The sequence below is a fragment of the Hippoglossus hippoglossus genome, chromosome 3, assembly GCF_009819705.1.
Source record: "Hippoglossus hippoglossus isolate fHipHip1 chromosome 3, fHipHip1.pri, whole genome shotgun sequence".
NCBI classification, from domain to species: Eukaryota; Metazoa; Chordata; class Actinopteri; order Pleuronectiformes; family Pleuronectidae; genus Hippoglossus; species Hippoglossus hippoglossus.
This window is the reverse complement of record NC_047153.1, coordinates 10,604,044-10,627,357: the sequence shown is the minus strand read 5'-3', so window position 1 is coordinate 10,627,357 and position 23,314 is coordinate 10,604,044. Positions and strand designations below refer to the sequence as shown.

Here is a 23,314-nt window from a genome sequence, read left to right as displayed (position 1 = left end):
AAACTAAATCAACTGTTAAACTGCTCTACATTTGTGTTTTTCAATTTAGTTATCATGTTAGGCACCTTTGCCAAATCATTTTGAATGCGCTCACAGCCAGATGCCTAATTACTACATAATGCAATGGCATGAGACTTTGAGTGAAAGTTAGGGAATACCACTCGAAAAGGCCCAACCCAGGAAATATCCATATAAAAATTCTGTGGGGCATCTTTTCCAAAGCCCATTAAGATGCTCTGGGCACCACCAAATTGGAAATAAGTCTCTTGCCAGCCTGTATACATCTTCAGAGAGAAGAGTTAATGAGATGTGAGGGAGATTCGGCTGTGTGTGTGTGTGTGTGTGTGTGTGTGTGTGTGTGTGTGTGTGTGTGTGTGTGTGTGTGTGTGTGTGTGTGTGTGTGTGTGTTTGCTGCAGTTTAGAGATACACAAAAAAGAAAGCCTCCACCCCAAAGTTATTTTGGGTCTTCCTTTTCTTTAAGCATTTCTATTGGGGTAGAAAATGACAAAAAGTGTTTTGCTTTTTCACTTGGCGGGACGGATCGGGTGCGTGGAACATCCAAATCAATTTGATTGTCGATCTTCCAGCGGTAATTTTCAACCTTTTGTCAGATTTGGTCGATAAGGATGTCTGTCAGTTGTACTGACCTGAAGAATGTGTCAACCCCGGCAGGCGTTCATGCCTGAAATGCATAAGGTCGGCAGCTTCCTGGAAGCCTTCCTCAGTACCATGTATGGTGTTGTCTGGGAAGTGTGAAAAGCCCCGGGCCAGCGTAGGAGACTGCTATTGCACTTTTTCCAGTTTTCAATCAACTGAGGGACTAAACCAGTAATGGAAGGGGGATTAAGGATCTCTACCCTCTCAAGCCTCGAGAGGAACTAGAAAATAACGGCCAGAAGTTAAAGGGCGGATGTGATTATATGTCCAGGGATTAGTATGGAGAGTAATGTGAGATCATAGAAATATAAGCAGGAATATAAACAAACTCAGTCAAAGAGAGCATATCAGCACGGACAGCATCCTTGACTGACCATGTGTTGAAATCATAACTGTGAGGTGAGAGAGGCGCTCGGGGGATATGAGGAGGTAGTCGGGTAGGATGTAATCCATCTGAACATGAGGGATTATCGACCCAGGGTTCCCACGGGTCCTTGAAATCCTTAAAGGTTTGTAGATCCCCCCGAATAAGCATTGAATGTGAAGAATAAATATAAACGGACTGTAAAAAATACAAATCTATCTCTATTATTCAGTTAGGAAGGTTTTGCTATCTCACTTTTTTACTTTATAAAAATGATCTTATGATACAGTTCCTGTGATCATATAACTAACAAGCAAATTAAAATACTGGACCAACCTTTGATTAAGGGTGTTAGTCCAACCTGTTGCTGATCACAACCTCCTGTGTTGTCAATCCTGGAGTCTGTTTACAAAGGTGACAAACTCGCCATTTCTGCGATCATTGACTGAAGAATTAAACTCGTATAAATTAGCATATTGACTGAACCTGCCTGGCCTGCCGACTAAACCCAAACTCTAAATCAAACATTGAAGTCCAAGCCGATTTACGGTTCAGGCTGCCCTCCTCGTGTTAGCTGACGGGATCCAGCCGTGGAGACGGGACGTTCAAAGGTCCATTTTCTCGCACAGTGAAAAACATTCATAACTGATAAGTGCGGCGCAGCACAACAGCGGCCCCGTGCAGTGGCGAGTTATTCAGATCATCGGGGGGGTGAAGTGAGGAATATCCACAAATCAGTTCTATTGTAAATTATTTCAATGCCTGCTGCTCAGAGTGTGTGAGCTGCTCGTCTCCCTCTGCTCTTGCCATGCCAGAGACGTTCGTTCGAAATAGTTGGTCATCATGCATCGGTGGCATTTATTAGGTTTATAGTTTACCTCACCTGCCAATGTGTCAGAAGATGAATTACCTCCGCACTGTTATCAGTAAATATGTGTGACAGCAAATTTGTCATATTCAACTGGAAGAAATGGTTCAAGATAGAGTAGGGAATTAAAACATTCATTGATTTCAGACATTTTGGTTAAAGTGATCCACTTGTGATTCATCTTTAAATTTAAACTAGCTGCTGGTGCAATGAGAATATCAACCACTAACAGTTTAATGACTGTGTTCATGTGTCTGGGCCTATTAAGACTCTGCAAAGTCCTTGAATTGGATGTGGTGTGGTTATTGTTGCAGGAGTTGCTACATGCTGTGCTCCATTGTTACTAGAAAAATGAAAAATGCCTTCAACTTTGCTTCTCTCCTTCACACATGAGTAAAAGAAAAACTGCCAAAGGACGTAACGAGTAAAAATCACGTGTGCTATTCCTCCCCTGGGAAAATGGCTCCCCCCCCAGCAGATGAGGGTGATGCAAGAATGTTGTTGAGGGATGTCGGGGTCACATTGTCACATAACTGTTGACATCGGGGAATAGTGGGTGGGCCTTCACGATCACAGAGCTGCCTTCCTACTAAGGTCTATTTAAGGGAGACCCCTAGGATAAACCTGAAGCCATGTAAAACATACTGTTTACTACACAGGCAACACTAATCACTTCTCCCGTTTTCCCCCTCCAGCCAGGCGGGTGTGTTGTTGTTGGTGTTACCGGGATTCATTATGTATGTTAGAGAACCAGGGTGTTCTGTTGTGTTCATGGTGCTCCTATTTGCCCACAGTGCCTTCTTGCCTCTGGAGGGTAGTCTCTGAATAGAAGTCCCATGCTTGACACCAATGATAAGGCTGAGAGAGAAAGCCACACAGAGCGGGGGGGGGACCCACATGGGTATATCATATCGAAGTGTCAAGGATGCAAATACATATCACCCCGGGGACCTTTTATTTTTGTTTTTCAGACACAGACAAAAACACACGGCTGATGTGATTTGCTAAATAAGCTGCCCCTCAGAGACTTGGAAGTAAACAAGCATTAAGCACAGATAAACACGATGTGCCAGAATTGTCATGGAAACATCAAACGCTGTCAACGGATGCAGACGACGATGGCGAAAACCGACGTTACAGACTTGACGATGACACTGTTGTTGTGTTTTTGAGAAACATAGACAGCTCCTACCCCCGAAAGGCCCCGGTGATGGTTTCACTGTAGCGAAACCACAGGGGGCCTTTGACGTATCAAAATCAATAGTGCAGGTCCTCCAACATGCAGACATCTTTTAGAACAAACAAAACCACAGCCGTACACCAGTGTCTAACTTTAAGGCCTGTGAACATCATTCGAGACGCTAAATATAGTGATGCTTTTGTCACCGAACCACTGAAGCAGTTAGAGTCAAAAAAGCAAGGGCTGAAAAACGAGGCAAACTTTTATGTAAGGTCATGAAGGAGTGTCTTCAAAAAGTAGTGAAGAAAGAGGCTGGAGACACTGTAATTTTACTGCTGTCAACAAATCCCAAGACCAACTCTGTGCTTATCAGCGTGTGTGTGGCTCTCAGACAGCAGAAGAATTCATTCCTATCGAAAACCTTTCAAAAACGAGACGTGGATATATTCTTTCATTTTAATAAGCCATTTCCCTTAAACAGCCAAACATGTTTTAAGCAAACTTTACTCAGAAAGAAGGACGTGCTGTATTTGTTGGGGGTCTGTCTTGTGTGGGGTGGATTTGGTGTCCAGCAGTCCAGTTCATATCTGTCCCACCCTGATGCCTTTTTAAAGCTCCTTGGACAATAACGGCGCAGAGTAATAAGGCTCAGGCTGCACAGACGCCATTTGTTGGGGCCATCAGTTCATTTTGTGTTTGGGTTATTTTCATGAGATTGAGCTACAAGTCATATGCACATGTTCACCATTACATTTATAGGACAGCAGGAAAAATGGTTCGCTCAAATATTCTTTGGCTGTAAATTGTTTACCTAAATTGCGGGGACAGTAAGTAACAGTAGCTCGTGTCAGCAGAGTCCCGACTGCACGACTGCGCCTCTCAAGTGAAAAGATGATGATGGCTCACCTAGTAACAAGAGAATAGGAAATTGTGTTTTTGAAGAGGAGTAGTTACCAAGGACAGGAAATGCAAAGAAAGCGCGTTGTTCCCGTTGTAAATTAGGAAATTACACGAGCTCATGACCCAGTTTAGTGCGATCTCGTTTGCGGCTTTGAGGTTGAAAGACTAATTGTAGATTGTTAGAATTTTTGTGTTAATGCAAAAATGGAGAGGGCTGATCTTAACCCCGGGTCACATTTCTGGGCTAAATTTCTAACATTAAATAATAGACTCTGCAGTGAAAGGCCTCTGGGAGTATAATGACACTCCTGTGTGTGTCAGAGGTCTACCCTATGCTCCTTCACCCCTCATTTCCTTTTTTACTCCGGTACACACACAGTGCTCCTTTCACTGATCTGTGAGAGCCAAAATTATACTGATGTTAATGGATGCTGTGATGGATGATTCCTGCAAAAGGCAGAGGAGCTTTTGCAGTTGAGTTATTAAAAAGTGCTAGAAATGCTTCTTTACCTACTGCTCAAAGTTCAGATTGCTTGAAAAAACATGTGCGCCAGTCTTTCTCTCTTCCTGCATAACTGGAGTAGGTATTATTTGATAAAATTGGCTGCTAATGAAGCTTGATCGAACGTGTGACTCGCAAAGTGCCGCGGAACGGCGTCGGGATTCGTCTGGAACTAAAGAAGTGCAGCAGGGGTGAGCTCACAGTTCGTTTAAATCACCTATCCTTGTGGCTGATGAGAGTGTAGAGCAGCCTTGCAGTCAGAGATATCCAAGCTCAGTAGGCTCACACCACTGATTTGAATGGGGCCACATAGTGCATCTCCAGGGAGTCTTGCAATCATGACAAATGTGACAAGCTCTCATAACCTTAATGTCAGGAGAGGACGGGTTTGAAGTCTCGTTGCGCCGAGAATGTTGATGAGGCCTGATGGAGAATCTGCAGCCTCCCCAGTTTCACTTCCATTAACTCAAGGCCTGTTTGAAAGGAGGTGGAGGGATTATGGAAAGGCTGATTGAGATTTATGAGTCACAGGCCTAATGTCCAGTGTTTACATCTGTCGAACATTTCTTCATGTGTCGCATGAGGAACATCTGCCATTGTGACGCGTCTTGGCACATCCTTGTTCTTGTTGGCTCCTGGAGGGGGCTTGAATCTGAAAAGAAGCCAACCTCGTCTCCCGCTCCCAGAACCCCACTGTTTCCTGTCCCCTGTGCAAGCTGCCGGTAAATGAGTGGGCTGGTCATCTCACACCCTGGGGCTCTACCTCGGGCTCTCCAGACCACCAGCTGTTATGTTTAGGAATGGAGTCATGCACCAGTTAGGATGCTGGATCCAGAGCACCGGTGCAAGGCTTTAACCTCACCGTATGTCTCCTCCTACTCTCACCCGAAACATTGAATTGTTCAGTTTACGAATGCTTGTGGTTTAATCACCATCGAGAAATCAACTGATCAAAAACATATGCACAGATATAGTGACAGAAATCGAATCTAAGGGCATTGGTTGTTTTGGTGTGGGTCTTTTCAGCTGCTGGACATTTGTACGATCGGAGCTTGTGATGCAGATATGACTTGAACCATCTGGACCCTGAAGAAAATTAACAAATCCCTTATTGATTGAGTGAGAAGTAAGAAGTTTAAACTGATAAAATCCTTAAATCATTTTACTTTTCCTGCTGTTATAACTGTTGATTGTGTAAAATAAAAACCTCCAGTAGTTGAATTTTTGATAATCAGGAAATGTTTTCGGGATATTTATCAGTAGCTTAATGCTAAATTCTAAATTTACTTGAGGAAATGTGTAATATTATTCAAAGTTGTACATGCTTTCAACTGTATGGCTCATAGTTAGTCTGGTAATATATGAGAGCTGGACGGGAGAAGGTGACAGCTTTGTTCAGAGTCCCAGTGTGAGGCCGTGGCTATTTCCTGAAAGCAGCAGAGTGTAGACCAGGTACATGCCGCACTTGAAAAAGCGTCTGTCAAATAACTTGCCAGCAGCAGTTCCTCAAATGGCAGGTGCTGCACAGTCATACATTTTAACTTTCTGTCAAGCGTATGTTTCTATACCTCATTTGCTTCATATTTAACTGGAGCCTTAATGGAGGAAAAGATTGTTATATCCATCATTAAATACTACTGGTAGAAGTAAAAAAAATAGAATTGATATTATAGTGATGTATTGAACTCTTGTATGAGATATGATCCAGCTGTGATATGAGTATGATGTCCTTTATCTTTATCGTTTTTAATACAAGGGTAAAAAGAGGCAAACAGAATCTGTAAACAGCCATTCCTATTATTCATAAACACCTTATGAGCCTCTGTGTAAGATCTCTTTCAAAGGGTGATTTGGAAAATCACATGCTATCATTTTCTAATCTCCATATACAATACTAGTGTGATTTTTGTTCGTGAAATCTGTCCCAGGCATCATCCATAACAGAGGCAAGACCCCATACAATATATTGTGGGTATGCTTTAATATACTGCATGCATGACTGAAGCCATAGTGGCCATAAGCTCCTCTCAAGTGCTCGACTGGTACAACATCTTACCTTTGACATTTACCAGGAGAGCCTGCAACCTGGGATTGTGCATATTGGTTTCAGATGCTGTGTGTGTAGTCGAGAAAGAGCAGAAGTGCTCATTAAAGCGTTAATGCATAAGAAAGAAGGTTAGAATTATACAAGGTGCAGAAGTGAGGCGTCAGGTGGGAAAAAGACTGTGGTGTATAAAAAGCTCAACATGAGTGCTCCGGCCTGTACATCGGAGGGAGCGAGTGCAGCAGGTCGTGTGCTGATCAGATTTCAAAGCATATTTGAGGATGCCTGACTACAATAGATGGAAAACTTGATATTCACTGTTTGGGATGATAAGGTAGAAATTGACTTTTTTGGTAAATGCCGTATATTGTAAGTGCTTTCTGTAATAAATAATATAGATTTTGTCTGCGTTAAAAAGGCAGTGTTTGCATGAAATAAGAAAAAAAATATTATGGGTGACAGCAATGCTTCTGTGAACAGTGTCAGTTTTTTATTTAAGACTGCCCATGACTTACAATCTGCACACACGTCTCAGACAGTATATAAAGATGGACGACGTATCTCCACTTCCTCCCTCTATCCAAAAATAAAGCTAAAATATTCCGGAATACAATCGCTGCTATCTTGCACAGTAGTGATCGGGGGATGGAGCCACGAATGCGAAATCCCGTCGATACACGTGTGGTCCCAATTACAAGTCAGTCTCAGCTGTCAATCATGATGTTTCACCCTGTTTTCTGTGCATCACATAAAGTGAAACCAAACTTACTGGAAGAATGGACATACATCACCGTGAAATATCTAAAATGATTTAAGAAAAATGTACTTGACATGAAGTTTGACTTTTTTGTTTGGTTCTTGTCCCATCCACTAACATGAAGGAGGCAGGATATATTAGCTACACTGCAGCCAGCCAACAGGGGGCGATCAAGATGCTTTGCCTTCACTTCTGGGCAGCTATATATCATCTGTGTATACAGTGGTTTCCCATCTCTTCTGAATTCCCTCTAGTGTAATGGTGATTTTCATGCGCTATAGTCTACATAATTAATTGTTAAGTTAGAAAACACTGTATCTTTTAAAGGAAGCTTTAGCAACTGGAAAAAAAAAATCTGTTCATTCATGCTGCATGTCAATAGTGTGCAGTTCCCATGATTGGAACGATAATCTCTTTTTACACATCTGTTGAGTCATGGTGTAAGTTCATGCCCATTTCCTACAATTTGAGATATTGCCTTTCCATATTTCCAGCTCAGTAATAGCTTCTCATTTATCCCGACTGGTTGTTGAGCACAGCACCTGGCTGGTGCAATTCTGTCATTGTGCGAAATGGAATGCCTCCAGCACTTATCATCTTTGTGAACATTTAGCCATAGATGTTTGGAGGAAAATAGAGAAGAAAGGTGCAAAAACAACTATTTCCTTTCCCCTTTTGGATTTCGAACACCGGCATTGTGTCCCCTCTGCATCTAGTCACACAATAGAGATACCACTTTGATTAAAGACACACTGAGCAAAATGTAAATGTGATTAACATTTGAAACACTTGACACTTTAATTCCATTCTGTGTCTGCCGTGCTGGGAGTTTTTGATAAAAGCAAGAGGTGATAATTGCAAACATCACATTCAGTATATTGTCCTATACATGTAAAGTGTGTTTATTAACACCTACACTTCTGTCATGTCTCAAGTGTGCAGGCTAAAAGTAGGGCAGACGTCATATCACTTTGACGAGTGCACCATCAAGCTGTGAACCATATATTTATCTATCCATTAGTGTCACGCAGTTTTCCAACTCTGGAAGTTATTTGAAAGTTAGAAAATCTTTCTGCAGCCTCCGAGTGTGGCAACATATGGTCGAAGTGATGGTGGGAATTATCTGTGTCATCTTGTTTGGACATATTCAATTTGGGTCTCAAGCCCCAGTGGAAATAGTTGAAAGTGGGTGATTTGGGTGATGGAGAGTAGATCCAGATGGCAGAGCAGCAGTAAGATCAATCGAGCTTGATGCATTTTTCCCACTTCAACATGGAGACAGATGTGGTTTAACACAGTAATTGGGTTTACTTCTAGTTCCTGGATTTATCTTGACATGTAATAACACCTCAAACGGCTTTTGCAAACTCGCCTGTAAAAATTCTCAAGCGTTCATTATTTAATGTCTTGAGTCATCATAATAACCCATTATCATTAATCATGTCCTCAGGTTAAATAGCCGGCGTTGATTGTGGTTTCATTCAGGATATGACCAAGGTCCTTTTAGAACTGTTAATTATGTCAAGATTAAAGTGACGAACACCAGGTCTGCAGCTACCAATCATTTTCATTAGTAGTTAACAGCGTGATAATCAGTAAAGCCTTGATTATTTTTCTCGATTCTTAATGAAACAAAGTAGAGTGAAAAGTTCTTTATAATTTCCAAGGGCCCAAGGTAAAATCTTCAAACAGATTAGATACGACCAAAAAAGCTGTATGATCTCCACATTTGAGAACCTCCAAATATTTGGAGTAGATCATTGATTATCAAATAAGCTGGCAATCATTTTTTTGATTACCTCGAGTCATCTCTAAACCAGCACTGTTAAATATGCAATCACTTTCTATGTGAGGTGAAGTGAGGCGTCACTTTGTAATGAAGTTCTCAGCTATTTTTTTTTTCTAAGTACAATAGATTGCAAGAGGTGATTTAAGATATGATGTAGTTTATAACAAGCAGGGAGAAGTATCCAGAGAATCCTCTGACAGTTGGTAACCTACTTTTGCATTTTGAATACAACTATATAGAAGGTGTCCCATTACATTCAGAATGCCTTTGATTGTAAGGATCCTTCATTATGCTGATTTTAATAGTTGACCTTTAAACACAACCTACCCTCTGACGACAGTAACTGCTGATTTGACCTCATTTAGCTCCGAAGTATTTTTTCATACGGAGTAGTCATACACTCTCCATCATTCACCAAGATTTAATTCAGTGTGAGTGAGAACGAGCTCCCGTTTGCCCTCTAATCTCAGTGGTGTCAGCTGAATAAAGGACCTTTAAATATGCCACAGCCCAAATAAATGTGTGAGGAGCATAAGCTGTGCCTGAGTCAATAGATCTCACAGATAGAGGGGTCGACCTTTCAGGGGGAGAGGAGGCTCAGCCTTTTAGCTCGCCCTGTCCTCTGTGCTGATCCTGAGTCTAAAGAGAGAGAAACCTGCTCCGTCAGGGACTGTCTTGTATTCTGGGCTTCATCCCGTAATTTGCTGTAATGTTTTTTTGTAATGGTTTCAAATGACCTTATCTCACGGAAAGTGCTGCTCTTCAATACACAACTCCATTAAAATCCACACAACCTCTAAACACATACACACATACAAAACACAAAACATATTTCTTCCTCCCCTATATATATATTTATTTATTATTCAAAGGTTTACAAGAATTCAAGGTATTCACATGTAATTTGTGGTGCAATATATTTATTAAAGTAACTAATTTACAATGTACTGATCAAATCAAAACTTTTCAGTCATACTAATTATAATGATCCAGAAGTTTGTTTATAGCAGTTTGCCTCCACCTGTGTAAATCTGTTGAGTGAAAGACGTGATGGATTTTGAACAGAACCAGGGCTTAAAACTGAGAAACTAAGTTTAAAATCGATTGAATTGTGGATTTCATTGGAGACCCGGCTCCAGTAAACTCAGCTGTTGAATTGAAATATCAAGAGCCCAGACCTGTTCCTTCAGGCCTCTACCCTCATTCGAAGGTCTCTGTGCACACTGGTGCTCTGTGGCGGCCAGACTATATGAGCAGAGAGGAGGCAATATTCGAGAGGCAGCTCTCAGTGAGACTGGGGCTGAAATCTGCTGGTAGATCAGTGATAATAAATGTGATTCATTCAAGATGGTGCTTCCCTGTTATTGAGCTTGGCTCTCTGATGTGGTGAAACCCCCACCAACAGGCAGCGGTCGCAGAAATCCTGGGGCCAGATAAAAACAAATCTGGATTTCAATGTAAATGTAGGTTACTTACATAATATCTACACTCCACTAACGTCTTTTAAGCTCATTTTAGTAAACTGTTTTCAGAGGAACGAACTTGGCTGAGAGATGCTGCCACATTCTGCAGAAATTCATTTAATTTCCTGCATCACTACACCTTTTTATGAATTTTCAGCATGGCTGAATAATACATTTTTCTCTCTTGACTTCATGATCTGTTGGCTTGTTTGGCATGAAGCTCTGGCGAGAATGTCCTCACTTTATAAATGCTGGCAACAGTGGTCAAGGGATGTACCAGATGGCACGGCCCATATGCAGTCTGCCCTTTGGCCAGGTAGACTAATGAATCCTTTTGGGAGTTAATCACAGTGTTTGGCATCAGACCCTCAATGGGCATAGAACCCACTCTTTTCCCAGCGCCTCAAATATTTAGCTTTCACATTTCCCTGCTAAAAACAGTCCCCTCAAACCATTGATATGACACGGCCAATATCTTTGTTTTTGTTGTACACTGAAGATATTTGGACTAAAAGATCAAAATAGGAATAAGAATATAGAACAAGAGTTGAAAAATGTAGCTTTTATTCCCTCATATTAACATCTTGATGTGTAAAATAAAGAAAGAGGACATAATACCTTTTTTAATCAGATGGTCGGATTTCGGTGAAAAAAGAGTGAAGGAACAAATGGTCTTAATTAGTCGAATGACCTTTTGCATCTGCTGCATTCTTTAATTGTGTAATCTTCCCAGCCTCTTACTGCCAGCCTCTTTCATTTCAGGCAGTTTCTCCCTCCAGTCTCTTCTTCAGGGCGTGAAAAGCTGCTCTACCGGGTTAAGGTCCAGTGATTGACTTGGCCGTTCTAAAACCTTGCACCCCCCACCCCCCTGATGAAGTCCTTTGTTGTATTGGAATAGTGTTTTGGGTCTTTGTCTTGCTGCATGATGAATTTCCTCCAGATTAGATTGGATGCATTTCTCTCTAAATCGGCAGACAAGATGGTTCTGTAGACCTCAGAGATCGTTCTCCTGCTGCCATCACGACTGACATCGTCAATAAACGATTAGCGAGCTCGTTCCGGGACCAGCTCTCCAAGCACATGCCATGACACCACCTCCTCCGTAGTAGTTCACAGATGAGCTTTTACATTGTAGAACATGAGCAGATCTTTTCCATTTCCATCACTTTGATAGAGGTTGATCTTGGTCTCATCAGTCCATAAAACTTTGTACCAGAACTTTTTTCAGCTTCACCTGTGGTCTTCCACCATGATTCTTAAAGCATGTTGTGATATGACCTCTATATCTCTACTCTTAAAGTGTCCTTGAGTTTTCTGGGATTTTCTTGCTGTTGTTATCCTTGGCGGACCTGTTCGAGGTCTCCTACTCAGTCTGACAGCCATTTTATTTTTCTTTATTTTTTAGGACCCTTCAAACTCTTGTACTCTCTATTCTCAATGTTTCTGCAATGTCTTTGTTCAATTGTCTTTCCTCTCACCCCCTGAGCCACATTTGCCGGGGGGGATGTCCGTCTGTACGTGTGTCCGTCTGGAATCATTTTATTTCCAGAACTTGAAAGGTATTTGGAGTTTTTTTTCATGAAACTTCACAATAATGTTAATCAGGTTGAGAAGTGGTGTCTCCGATAGGATCCTTTTAACGAATAAATTCAGTCTTCACAGGTGAAACCAGAGGCTAAAACGAATCAATCTAAGCATTTTATCAGTCAATCTAAAAGGCAGCTTCTAGGCAACAGTTAACACCTGATAGTTACATGCTCCAATAATTTTTCTCACTTGAAAAACTGGGGTTGGTTCAAACAAAAGGTGCAATGTCGAGTAAGTAGAAAGTAAAAAGAAAAAAGTCTTTCCCTCTCTAGTTTTTTAAATCACCCAAGTAGAGAATTATAAATCATATTTCTGCTTGATGGACCCTTTTGACTCAATTCTTGATATAAGCCCCAGTCCTGCTATTGGACTTTCTAAGATATATAGAATTCTGTTTCCTTAAATCTCAAGCCGCGAATCTTGTTCGTTCACAATCCTTTGGTTGTTGAATGTGTTGAGCTCTCAAGCACCAAAGCCATTACTGTAGCGGTAAAATGAAGCTGAACTGATTTATACTGACAGTGGAGGCAGAGACGTTTAGGGACACATACTTTAATCTCCCACATAACATTAATGTACCACTTCTCTCCAACACCCATAGTTTGGATGTTACAGTGTTGATGTAGCTCAGTAAACACATCAGGAAATACTCACTGAGTTATACTTGTGGAATTATTATTAAAACTACATAGTTTAATGGACTATAATCAGAAGAAAGGTGCCATTTGATGAAAAGCTGACACACAATATACTGTAGTAAGTGAATTTCCATCCAAGAAATTTGACTGTGACCAAAGATATTTGTGTTGTGTGCCTCACCATCAGCTGTGTGTAGGTCAATCACTCAGTTTATAATGGTTGGTCCTTTGTCACTATGCCACTCAGAGTTCTGTTTTGATTGAATTTCATTGACATCCATGATAATTTAATGGAGATTCATGAAAGGATATAAATCACTTTCACAAAAATACGTTATATTTATCTCCAAAGTATCGATTTAGTTTAGGTTTCAGGTTCTTAGTTTAAATGTTGTACAATACAACCTTTAGTTCATGAAATTTCCTAACTAAGCTTCCAACATACACCCAGTTCAGAGGATGTCTTCGGCAGTTCTCTTGCCAACAGCAATAAAAAAGAGAAATTGATTATTGGGCTTCTGCACTTTAACAAGGGCCTGCATTTCATTAACATTACCTTCATTGATTAATGTTAGTTATTGTTTGTTTAGTTCAGGAAAAACATATAAATATATTTAAAGCATAAACCAGAATTGAAATGACCCAGTGCTATATTTTGGCCACTTTTCAAAGAACAGTGTGACAATGAGGAAGTGTGGTGAGGAAGATGGGTTTACACCCTTTATGTTTTGTTTTGATTACTGCATACATCTTCACATAACTCTATCCAGCATGTTGAAATGAAAGCCTCAGGACCTCCTAGCCCTCCGCTTTGAAGCCCTGTACACAGCGTTGCCTTTGAAGCCTTATCATGAGTCGGCAAAGTGACTGAGACCAATCCGAGTTAGATTCAGCATTCTGTGACTGTTGAGGTCCCTCACCTCGAAGAACAACAACAACCGAATATGTTGCTGCTGGCGGCCGAGTAGCAGAATGGCTGTTGGGTGAAAACCGGTTAGAGTCGTATGTCCATGTGTGCAACTGTCTACCATCATCTTTAAGATAAGTGTAAAACCATGTTTCTTTTCAATATTTTTACATGTTGGTTCTGCTTTCTTTCTCTCAATAACAGAGGAAGCAAAGCATTTCCGTTTTTTGGCCCGAGTTTGGTAAACATGTCAGCCATTCAGACATCCCGACCCCTGCTACTTCACAATGCATAATAATGAATGAGGTTTTTCTTTCGCCGAACATCGCCCCTCAGTAAAGTAATGCGTTTTAGAGACGTCTGCCTCAAGTACTTTTCTGAACTTTAAATCATGGAATCACTTTTATTTGAATTCTCTTGAGTTGCACTATGAAAAGAAAAATTTCACAGTCTGTCTTATTGTACGTGCACAATACTTGAAACCTAATATGAGAATCATAAATGTTGAGATAATTTATCTAATGCTGTAACCCAACAGACAATAATATTTAGTTTTATGCATATAGATGTCACATTTCACAGAGGTAGGATAGTCTCAACTTCACAATATTTAGTATTTAGTAACTTGAACCAAAGAGTGTTTAATATAGTTTTAGAAGACAATAACCAGAAGTTATTATATCACTACAACACTCCTGTTTTCTGCCTTAGCTTTTTCAAACCAAACAAACTTTCTTATGTGTGTGTGCATTGCGATAACACACACATTGTGCCTGGGGTGATAAGCAGGAGCATTTCTTGGACTTGATATGGTTTGGGGCCAAGCCCAGAGCATCTGCATTGATATTTGTTGAGAATTGGTAGAAATTATTAAATTTGCTCAAACCTGTGGCAGCAGTGTTTAATTGCTACTTTAATATTTTATTCTGTTCAAACACAGTTATTTGACTTCTTTAATTTTTGTTTGCCACAAGTCAAATAAATCAACAGCGAAAATTACTAATGCAAAATGATGCAGAAGTTACTATTAGCCAGCTTGCTTATTATCATGTACAACACTGTTACCTTCTGCTAATTAGATTGTTGACATGTTTTAGTAACGTTAGCTAAGTTTGACCGTGTAAAAAGATCAGAATTCTCCAACATTCAGCGTGTGTGAAGATGGACGACATGACAGCTCCCCGAAAACCCAAACAACACTTTCCATTATATTTTCTCAAAGATGATTATTTATCATTTTAGGTACTTCTCATCTCACTGATGTATGTGGAAGTGCTCATTTTTAATGTGCCGTGAAACATCATGATTGACAGCTGAGACTGACTTGTGATTGGTGAAGCATGTGTATCGGCAATCCATACTACGTCTCCATCCCCTGATCACTATGGCTACGTCTTCAGCGCATGATGGCAGTGTTCCTATCTGGGATATTTTGGGATCGTCAAATATTGCAGTAGTTAGGGCAGCATTTGTTCTCAAATCCATGGGCACTGCCATTAGTGGGACCTTTGTTAATGCCTTGCCTGTTGTGCACTGATTGCACACTGCTCCATTAGCATGTGCATCATCCATGTCAAAAGAAGCCTGCTGAGGACTGAGTGCAATTTTATACAAGAGGATGTAACCCAGCCCTGCTCACTCCCTCAGTGCCTTTACATCCACATTCGGGGGGGCAGGAAGGACTGTGGGTGGCCCTGAAATGAATTATTTTACATGATGTGAGGATTATAGATTTTTTTCTGTGTCGGAAACATTCTGAACTAGTCAGAAAAACATTCCTGGCCGAAGACCTGCAAGGCCAATGTGATGAGGCAATTTTTAACCCGAAATGGTCCCTGACTGCAGTTATGGTGCATGAAGCCCTGAGGCTCCACAAGTGCAGAGCTTTTGTTAAAGTTGAGGTTATATATGGTTTGGGTTAAAGCCATTGTTGTAGAGTTTGGAAAAACATATTTTTACCTATTTGTCTTAACATATTAAAATTACTTTGGTACCACACCAATTAAAACGTCAGCAAAACTTACAAAAATTAAGTTTGACAAAAAACAGTGTTCTGATGGTAGCAGCAATGATATTTTTGAAGGAGCTACTTGTTTCTGTGTAGCGTTCTCCAATGGAGGAAAAGGGTTTTTTCTTCACAGTATTCTACTGTGAAGAAAAAATCAATTTGCTCTGAGAAATGGTTTCCCTGTCTTGCTCATTAAGAATCAGGAAAGCGAAAGGAAATACAGTTGGGAAAAACTAAAGGCAGAAAGTAGCAGTAACAATCCTCCACTTTAGGGCACCTGAGGATCTTCTAAACTGTAAATCTGTTGCATATCATCAAGGCATCTGCTTCAATTGTTGAGCTTTAACATCACATCGCTGCCTAACAAACTTTAGCCTCTGCTGCCAATTTTAATGAGCCACTATTAGAAAGGATGGACTAGAAAGGCACCAACCTTTACGTCTGCCTGTTAGATGTGATTGCAGCGTATGCCTCAAACCCACGTTCTGTTCATACTTCTTAAACATCAAGGGGGTATGAAGCCAAAGGGAACTGAGGCCAAATGCAAGGCATCCGTGGAGTACAGCATAGCGTAGCATGTTAGTTCTTCTTTAATCTCTGCATGATCATATCTTCCGGGTTCATCCACCTCCTCCATGTGACCTACATATTCCTGACTCAGAAAACTGGAAGGACCAGAACGTCTGAACGGTCAAACATGCGTATCGCACATTCAAATCTCAAAGTAACATTTATAATGGATCTGGGGAAGTTTGAGTTCTGTGAAAGGAGCTGTGTGTGGTTGATTGCATGTGTCAAACAGCCATTGTCTCACCAAATTTTCTCCAGCCGTTTATCAGCGTCGACCCGGCGCATGTGAGCATTCTCTGCAACCGTAGTCAGCAATTCCACCTAATTACAATGCTACGCTTCAATCGCGTTTTCGCGGCTCGCGGAGATAGCGGAGACACATCTGCGCATCAAAGAAGCCGAACAAAACAACTAATGTGCGATTGCATTTGTGAGCCGAACAATATTTCTTATGCCTCTCTTCCTTTTGATTGGGAAACATTTGAGCTGGTGCCAAAACATTCAACTGCAAAATCCTCCAAAGAAGATTAGCATTTGTCCTTAATTATCGCTCCTTCTGTAATTACATACATTTAAATCTCTGATCAGCATGTTCCGAGCGATGTGCGGCAGCGCCTTCTAACATCTGCGCTCGAGGCAGCTGCGAGAACGGTGGAGAACGTTAACAAGCTGGACTGGGTCAAACATATGAGTGAAGGCCTCTATCTGCCTCTTTTATAAACAGTGATTACATAACTATTTGCTCACAAGTCAGAGACGACCCTCTGAGTAAATAATATATTATGTATGTGTGTTTGCTCGTCTCTCTTTGCTGATCCGTGAATTTGTGATCAGGTTAAGATGTAATGAATCATGAATGTGAGTGGATGTGTCAGATCCAAAGCTTAAGATGCAGCCGTGTTGTTTTACATCCTAATGGAGGCAAGCTCCTCTCTGTATGAATAACCTGATCAAGCACGTGTGCTCACGGTACTAAAATGGTGACTTTGATGCAATCACTGCCTCAACATCTTCTGCAGGAGACCCAGTTCTCATTATAACTTTTGAATTATCCCTTTTGAATGGGTGTTTTTTCTGCAATTAATTAGTCAATTAAATCATTAGTGATTTAATTATTGTAATTAATTGGATTAAGGTTATGGTGTTTTTAAAGCCTTGACAGGATAGGCAATGATCAGAAGCCCCTTTATTCGAGTTTATGTGATTTCTGTGATACTTAACATTACATTGACAATTTGGGGGTATCGCCATGATGTAATTATGTTGTTTATCACATTTGCTGACCCGTGTCTGTCGGGGAGATGTTTTGCCAAGTTGGACGTGTTTTCGCCAAGTTGGACGTGTTCTCGTGTCCTATACAGTGTTTCTCATTAATTATCTAGACTGTGGCTGCCCGCCATATTCCAGTTGTTACTGCCACAGTTTCATAATGGATCAAAATATTTTGTACACTTCTATTAATAATATAAGAGATCTGCTGCATGCTTACACACGCTGTCAAAGTAGTGTGTGCTTACGCCATCGTTTTTTACCGTCCACGCACACAGTCACGCCTCCATTTTAGCCGCTCTCACACAAGAACACGATTTGAACTCTTTAGTCTGTGTACCTGTCACATTACAAATCTTTTGCTCATGAGACTGACCTTCGTGCTTGTGTGCAACAACGCCACAGAACCGATAAGCTCTGTGATTTCTTTGAACCTGCCCTGACTGTCGACTATGTAAAAGAAAAAGCCATATTTCACATTTTGCGTCTGAATTATGACCTGTGGACTCTCACAGGAGTATATACAGCATGTATGGTGCAGCTTGCAAATGAGGAAAGGGGGTGCTAGTAGCCCACTGTTTTTCTTAAAGTACAGGTACAAACAAAATGGAGTATAGTACAGCAAGGTATCTTGGCATGCAACTCTTTACGTTTATCCTCTTTAGTACATCAGCTCCTCTGTCACCGCAGGCTTACATTCAGAACGTGTCTCTCTGCTCCTCGCTCGGCAGGATCAAACTTCACACTGTCTTCACCCTCTACCTCTGTTGTTTTGTCAAATATACAGGGCTGACAGACAGAACAGATTACCAAAACAAGAATAACTCAAAAGTGTAGCTCCACTTTTGGGTTTTAATAAATGTGCAAAAGTTTCATCAGCAGTGAAAGATTAGGTTGCGGTGCTGATTTGGCAAGCCGTTTTAACAGATGCCATGGACGTGTTCTGGGACCGTTACCAACTTCCCACTTGCCTCTCTTCACCTGCAGCCATCGATAATGTTGGAGACAAAAACACTGCTCTGTTTTTTTATTCATTTTTCCTTCTTCAGCAGCGATTCACCTGCTAACAACTCCTAACAAAGCCCCTGGTCATGGGTGCAGTAACAGCACGGCTTTATTAATTAACACAGATTTGCTCATTTGGAGTTGACTGATTCCTAATTGAATCATTCTGAATAAACATAATGGTCTTATTACATTATAGTTACTATGCGAGGAAGGGCATGTTACTGTAAATCCATCACATATCTATATTAATCCTGAATTAACTGTAAAAGCAGCGATTAAATGGATCTGTACAACATCACGTATCCAACTGCTCAGAGAAAGGTGTGAATTGAGTCCTGTTGTCTCTGGCGTTCTACTGCGTCCACCCCCATGTCTCCATTTGTGTTGGCACCGCTGGTATTGAGTCTTACACGTTGAAATCAGCTTGAGAGAGTCTGAGCACAACTGTGATCTCGCAAGCGTGCAGTCTATTGACAGCTTGGTTTCAAATTCCATCTTGGGTGCAAGGCAACCAAGTGGAACAGAACAGATATGGTCTGGTAAGCTCAAGTCCCATCTAGATTTGGTGACGATTAGTCCCCAAGTTCACTATAAGGATGCATTTACGTCTGCTTTGTTCTTTTGAATCTCAGCTTCTAATAAACACAGCAGGAAAAGGTGCAGGAAAGTTTTTGGGAGAAATGTTTTGTTTCACTTTGCCTTTACTACCATTAATATTCTGCCGTACAGCTCGGTATCTGAATCATGGAGAGCAGTGTGGAAAGAGAGATGTGTGAAAAGGAAAGAAGGAGAAAGAAACTCAATGTCACAACATCATAAACATGCAGCTCACACAGTCGCCTGCTGCTTGCAAAGTCCTTTTTTATGTCGGTGTATGTAACAGCAGTGTCAGTGTTTTCAAAATGGTGAAAGTAGCTGGAAATGTCAAATTATGTTTCTATACGAAAACAAGGCTGACAGATAAATGGAGCGGTGCACGGTCTGCGGAAGCTAAAAGCACCAGACTTTTCCTTTCAGCTGTCACTCACACTTAAGGACAGTTCTTTTGTTTATTGATTTTGTTTATGCCAACCTTTAGTGACCAGCAGAAGTATTTCACCCGCAAGTTCAGTCAATTTATTGCATCAACAGGAAGCTCAAACTCAATTTGACGTACTCCGGAGTTGCAGGACTCTCTAATGCAGCAAGAAAGTGTCATTTTTCTTAAGTTATCTGTCATAATGTCAATAAACCATTTACCTCTTGTGCCACAGTCTTACTTGCAATATGAAATCCTGGGGAAATGAGGTGTTTTCATGCACGCCTGAAAAGAACTAACCTCAAGTCACCCTTAATAATCAATGTAAACATCCTCCTGTGATGGATAATGATGCCGTGTTTCAGTGGATGGGAGCTCACACGTAAGCAAAACTGATACAACACAAACAGCGACTGGAACATTTGCCGTAACAAACAAATGAACAGGAGAGACTCCTGTAAAAAAGAAACCTGAAATTGAATTATGAAGAAATAAGCTAATGAAACTGTATCAGCATGCTGCACTCGCCCTCAGACCCTGCGCAATATTATTCTCTCTGCTGGACCGTGTTTGGTTTTCACACAGTGTTGCATTTCTGCACGCACCAGAAATAATGTGCGACAGTTGAGGAATGCCGCTGCGTTGCTCGGAGAATACAGCGTTGTTGTTAAATGGAGAAACAAAGGAGCCTCAAAGAATCACTAAACAGAAAGCAGATGCTGAATTTCAGCCTATTTTGTTGTGGGAGAGAGTTGGGTCTCTGTGGCCAGGAGGCTTGTGCCTTCCTCTGGAGACAATGGGCTTATGTTGAACTGTTGATGGTGCACCTCATTACTGTAGCTCGGTGCCTCTCCAAGGACTGATTAAGGATTAAGCACATTTGAGAGTGCCAGCACGTACATACTGCATCCTCTTTGTTTCATTACCCATGCGCTGCTCCTTCATCTATAGCTTTACTGTATACCATATGCATGCACAATACCAGTTCCTGCACTTTCTCAGCTGGAGCCATCAAACACAAAAGAGAAAAAGGCCCACAGTCTGAGTCCGTTGTGTTCTTTTTCTTCCATAGTTACAGCGGCAGTCATTTCATCTTCCCCTTTCTTAAATGTTAATAGGTAGAGCTGAGAAAAAGAAAAGAAAGAAAGTCAAATCTTTCATGCAACTGCTGGCCAGACTTTAAAATGTCTGATAATGGTGTTGATGCCCTCAGATAGAGACAGGCGATGAGACATAAAACAGCAAAAGCGTGGCACCTTTAAAAGTTGCTATATTTGTATGTATCAGTAATGTGTTGCAGACTGGTAGTTATTTCTTGAATATTTTTTTATAACTGCTGCCTTTTCGGGGCCACAACGCTGTCGGCTCCTCAGGTGTTGCCGCGCAGGAAGACAAACACTTGTGTGCGGTGCACTTCCAATGTTTTTACAGCAGTCTCAGTGTTTGTTTGTTTGTTTTTGTTTATGGATTTCATTTTTCCACTGACTGGAAATCCATGATAAAGTCCTCAAGTCCTCCTCGTAAGCTCCTGCTGCCGAGCTCGTATACAGTTTTACAATGAAGTGCTTTTCATCAGGGATAACAACGAAAGGCGCTCTATAATGGAAAGTAATTTCAAATCATCACAGGAAGGAAAACATGTCATATTAGTTTGTCAATGGGTGTATGTTGGCAACAGATTTTTTCTGCCTTTGATTCATTTTGTAAGCTTATTTACTTTATTTTTCTCTTGTATCTCTGAAAGGTGTTAATAGCCATGTGATTGTGCAATTTCTGATGTATATTTAGTTATATAGCAGGTACTTTATGAGCTTTAAATGTCCCATTGTTGGTCAATTCAGTCACAGTTTGATTAAACAATTAATCACTGAATGTCATCAACAAAACCAAACAATAAGCCAGACTGACTGCCGGGTTCAAATGTTGCTTTGTTGTGATTTAAATCTGACATTTGATATATTGGTGCATGTATTATTTGTATTATTATTGTTCTAGCCATCAAACAAAATTTGAAAAAAATACAAGATCCTTCAAAAACAGAATGGATTTCATTTATTTCTCAAATACCCAAAATTATAAAAAATTATATCAAGATAAACAATTATCCATTTGTGGATACAAAAATGTCATCACCATAATTTGTCACATTTTTATTTCTATTAAGTTTAAAGACGAACAGCAAAACATTAAACAAATCTGAGCTGGATCAACTGTTATCGCTGTGCTGACACAATGCAAAAGCATCCTCTCAGTATATATTGAACTTTAGTTATATTGCTATTGATGCTGTTGAATTATTGATATTGTTTTATCACCCAGGCCTGTAAGTCATCGCTCAAATCGGTTTCTCTGTTAGATTTGAATCTCTGCGTAGACTTGGTCACTCGTGGATTTGTCCACTCTCGTCCTGAAGCTGTCCCGGTGTTTGGACGGAGTTCTCTCAACCAAAGTTCTCTCACGGTTTGCTGCAGGAATCTGTATCTGGCTCAAATCAGTGCTCCCTCTAATCTCACGTGTCTCAGCTGCGGTACACCTGCCTGCCGATGCTGCCATCATGCTCCGAGATAGAGGCTGTATTAAATGCATGATGGGTAAAGCCTGGTTTCTGTCAGATAGTGCCGTGCTTTGTGCGTGTAGAGGTACATTTTATTTTATTTTATCTGAACTTTTTTCCCTCATTCCTTTTGATAATTCGCACCTGGTTTACACTATTTACACACACACAGAATAATCCGCAGATGTGAGAGCGACCACTCCCCCAGTAAAACAACTATAATTTCATAAATTATGATCATTTCAAATAAGTGGTATGGTACTCTATAGCTAACTCCTATAATTTGACAAATTATTTTCCTACCTTTCCCAGATCCATGTATAACACAGCTTGTTCTTATAGTCTCGCAGATGTCATTGTCCTCAACCACTCAACTTATAAGGCAAAGGCAGGTTTATTTCTTTATATCACATTCAAACAGCAAGTTGACTCAAAGTATAAGACAATATAAAAAAGAAATGAAAAAATCTACCGTACCGATTCTTTAGATCGACATTATAAAAGAGTTGGATTGAAGGATTAAATAAATATATAAAAAGAGTAAAAGTTAAAGAGCAGTGTTCTATAGAAGATTCTTACGAAGGGATTTTGAAACACTCAACTCACCTTGGATGGATAGTGCTTCAAAATACAAACATGTATTCACCTGAAACATCTCTCACATTTCTTTACACTTTAATCTTTGAATAGAGGCTTCAACGCCACTTCGTTCATAAAGAGTCAAAGAGTCCAAGGCTCCGTGAATTATTATTATCACAGTAAGACACTTATCATTATTTAGTTGCTGATATTTCTGATGTGTAAAGCCAAGCTGCTGGAGTTTAAACATCTTAACTTCACAGAGGTTCTCAAACTCACATCCCATTAAAAATAATGGCACATGACACACTATAGATTATAAACTGCCTTTCATGTTATGAATGTGATAATGTACAGTGGCCTAGTTGCTGTTGTTGCAGTGCTTTGGAGTGTGGTATAAAAAAAAAATTCAGCATCAGGTGTTTGTGCTGCCGTATCAAAGTGTCTCTCTGTCTCACACGATAGCAGACTTCTGACAAATATCACCCTCCTGCATTTGGTACGGTCTGTCCCTCTTTGATAACTTCTGTGATGAAGAGTCCCCACAATCACAGGAGGGTGGTTTTGATCAAAGACTTGGCTAAGCCTTTTGGAAAAAAATATAAAAACTGAATCCTGTGGCAGTGATGTGTGTAAAACTCTACGTCTCTG

At 40.6% G+C, this 23,314-nt stretch overlaps 1 protein-coding gene across 3 annotated transcripts in view; it reads left to right on the top strand.

Moving 5' to 3' along the window:
* LOC117758852 (glypican-6-like) overlaps window positions 1-23,314 on the top strand; it is a 124,005-nt gene that overhangs the window by 7,286 nt on the left and 93,405 nt on the right. The gene's annotated exons all lie outside the window — the stretch shown is intronic.